Here is a 4,105-nt window from a genome sequence, read left to right on the forward strand (position 1 = left end):
TTTGACTCTCCATTTTGTGCACTGCAGCTCCGTTAATTGCTAACTGAACTGTGTGTTTGTATTTCTGCAAAAGAGATTGTGTGTTAAAGAGAAAGGAAGAGAGGCAGTGCTACCTGAGTACCCATAATTGGTCTTAAAGTGTAGCTTTATTGTTACATTTTCAGACCTGGTATGTTCTGTGTTTAGCTTTGATGGAACTGCATAGTTATGTAGTGAACTAATGCTGAAGTAATAATAATCAAAGAATGTAGAGAAAAGAAACGTACATGCTTTAGTATGCATGCTTTAGTTGTTGCCAGTAATACACATTTGATGTCAAAAATAAACATGGACCATGCATATACAATTACATTCATCCAAATTTATAATGCAAGCCATATGCTTTGTGCTTTGGATGTTTTACTGCAATTCAAATATTTGACACAAATGTCTATAGTCATTGCATTACATTAACTGCATTTTCTCTTTTTGGTTTTGCTATCAGTTTATGTATCTGTTTGACAGCATAAAACCTTATAAGATGAATTAACTTCTTTGCAGTGGAAGTCCCAAGTCCTTAGCTTAGTCTGAAACCTGAGCCTGGCAGTGAAGTGAACAGCAACATATGTTCCTCTAACAGTGGAGGGCATTACAGGAATCAGTTTGTTTCTACACAAAACAGGACTGTTTATACATTCTTAGTGCAACTTTTCCACAACAGTCAGTTCATAGTGGTTCATAGTTCATAGTGGTGACATAATGACATTTAAAACTGCGTACAGACTAAAACATTATTCAGTAATGTTTTAAACAGTAATTTTGTTTGTGCAAGACTTTACCAAACATCTGAGGACAATCAAGTATCATCATAACTGCACTTTTGAGTTTAACAGTCTTGTGATGGACAGAGCATCATCCCACATTGCTGCAAATCCACACCATAGTAAAAACTGAAACAGGAAGATGAGAGTCTTTTGACTGTGGAATGTAGTACTTGACTTTAACATACCTATAACAATTCACAGGGTTCTAGCATACCAATAGAGGGCTTTTTGACTTTTCCTCTTTGGACAATTTGTATAGATTAGAGTCCTCTCTAATGTTTTCTATATTTTTATATGATTTAGCTCTGAGGACAGAAAAGGCCATGGAAGAAGGTTGATTTAGCGTCTCGTGAACCATTTTCTTCTTGATTTTGACATATGTTTTGTATCATTATCTGAATGAAACACCCATTGATGTCCGAGTCTTATCTGTGTTCTATTCAAAATCTCCTGGGGTTTCAAAGAGTTCAGGATCCCAAACACTAACAAGTTTTACAGGACATGTTTAAGACTAACAGGCCCACAGCATCACACATCCCCCACCTTTACTTCACAGTAGACATGAAATGCTTTTCCACATCTTCATTCGTTTTTTTAAAACCTGACGCATCTGGAGTGTTTAGTACAAAAATCTTCAATCTTAATCTGACCAAAGCACACCATTCCAGTTAAACCACCGATCAAGGACATGATATCCTGCATACCTGTGAGCTTTCAAAAATCAAGCTGGCATCACAGAACCAAAGAAGGAATGGAGGGCTGATGTAGAGCATTATGCAGAAGATTTGTATCTGACGTCTACAATTTTAAAGGTTAAATACATCGGTGGAGTGTGAGGCCTGATCAGTTGTCTTGTATTTTTAAAAAGTGTCTCTACAAAAAAAACTACCCATGGCCGAAGTCCAGTGATCCTTTCTGTTTTGGTTCACCTCAGTGTAAACTCTCCAGTACTGTATTTATAGCAAGAAATTATGTGCATGACACACTGTTCTGCTGCAGGCTAGGTGGGGTTTCAACTTTAATCCCCAGGCCAGCTGTTCAAGAAAACTGTTATAACTATGCTCAAACCACTATGCTGGGTAACCCTTTCAAAAGTCAGTCAAAGCGGGACTGTGACTTCCTCACTTGGTCTATTAAAGGCTTAAAAAGAGGGGGTTGACCTCAACCCATAAGCTCCTTTTAGAAAAACAAAACAGACTGTGAAAATGTGTTTAAGTTACTCTTTTAGGCATTTTGTTAAAAAACTGGTGTCTCATCGTAGTTATGGAGGCTGGTGACTCCACTTTAGCCACTCTTTGCTGCAGCTCTCTAACTAGTGAGCTTTGGAGATGTTTTCCTTCTCTTTCCATTTCCTCCTTTCTATTCATTGTTTCAAGATAAGCATAGATGTCTGTCCAGCCATGTTTGTCACAGTCCCAATAGTTTGTGGGTTTATTATTACTCTAACTCTAGAAATTAGCAAGTTCAGTTTCAAATTGCTGACTTGGTAAGGTCAGCTCAAATCTGCCTTACTTTAATGGCATGTGCTCTTGTCTTGCCCATTTTGAAGAGTGGTTAGAGAAATAGCCCTCATTGTCACGGATAACTAAAAAAAGAGCTTGGACCAGGAGGAAGGCGTGAGACTCTGCGTTCAGGCCACAGCAGGTGATCTGTTCATATTTTAAGTGCAGTCATTTAATTTCATTGTTTATATGTAGTTACATGTATTCATCTGGTTTATCTGAATTCTCTGTTCAACTTGTTTGGCCTTAATAGTAATTAAAATGAATAAAAATAAAATTATCATTTAAAAAAATAAAGTGACATGAAAAATAGATTATGACAGGATATTTTTGACACTGTTGGTCAAAATGACCGACAACATAAAAGTATATCGCAACGTCTATTCCAGAGACGTATTTTTGCTCAAAGTTTTTTTATTTTTTTTATTTTCTATTTCAAATTATTCCAGAAGAATAAAAATGAATGATTTATTTCAAGGTTTTTACACATTATTAGTAGGTGTGCCAGGAGGTGTGGGAAGTGTTATACTTTTATATTGTAAAATCTGAACTCAGATCATTTATAATCCTGCTTTACCATATAAGGTATGCCTGCCTGATTATCACTCTTCTTATGGTTACTGTTAAATTATATTCCACTGCAGTTAAACTGAAACTGTAGACATTACATCATGTTGTCTCAATTTGGTCAGTTGTCCTGCTGTAATAAGAAGAAATTACCATTTATAAGAAACTGGGCATAGTGTCAGAATCTATTGCCAGAAACCTTTTCAACATGGTTCAGGTTGTTATTCTTAACATGACTCTAGCATCAGTGTGGTAATGTGTGTAAACAGAGTGATTCATGCAAACCCTGACAGCCATCATCACTGCAAACACGCCTAGTCTCTCTCATCCACCTGTGGTCCACTTCCCACATCCATCTACTCAACCTGCGGGGCCCTCATTCATGCCAACTCAAAGAAGTGTATCAGTGTAACAAAAAAGCTGCTGACTGAGTAGTGCCTGTTTTGAGTTTACCTAATGTCTACCTTACGTTTACCTAATGTCTGCTGTCTATATATGGGCTTCTGTGAAATGAGGGGCTGCACACCCCCTTCAGGCTGCTAATTTACCCCTCTAGGAGATGGAGGCAGGGTGAATATGTGATAGAGGATAGATATAAGGTCAGAGACAAAAATCCAGAGAATAATGACACACTTAACCGTCCCATCGGTTTGAACATCCAGGGCTGATTGATTTGACCTTTAGTCACTGACTCAAACTTGCAAATACACTAACATTTGCTAATAAGCCCACACAGGCGTGAACACTTTAAAATGTGTCATGATGAAAGTATTTTATTCCTCTCTGCACATAGGGAAATAGTGAGGTACATCAGGCATCCACCTGGGAATTTTGTCTCCTTGTAAAACTCAGCAACATTAATTGTTCATTTTAGAGTATGTGTGGTCGCAACATGCATCTCCAATTAAGCTGTCTAATCTGTCTGTAGAAGGGTTGGCAGTGTAAGCTTGAGCTTGTAGGTATGTGACGATTATTGTTTCTATAAATCCACTTAAACCTCTGTGTAAGTACAATTCGAAGAAATTGAGCCATATTTACTTGTAATGTTGTAAATATGTCATGAGTAATACTTCTGCAAACATTGCAGTTTAAAAAAAAAGCATTGGAAACCACCTTGTTGGTGCAAAAACACTTTTTCATGTCTGTCAAAGTGTTTGCTTTGGCTGTTTTCTGAGAAGTAACAATAGAAATAGAAACAGTTTTTAGTTTTCGAGGACTTTTAGTTGAAATATA

This window comes from Girardinichthys multiradiatus, chromosome 11 (assembly GCF_021462225.1).
Source record: "Girardinichthys multiradiatus isolate DD_20200921_A chromosome 11, DD_fGirMul_XY1, whole genome shotgun sequence".
Classification (NCBI taxonomy): domain Eukaryota; kingdom Metazoa; phylum Chordata; class Actinopteri; order Cyprinodontiformes; family Goodeidae; genus Girardinichthys; species Girardinichthys multiradiatus.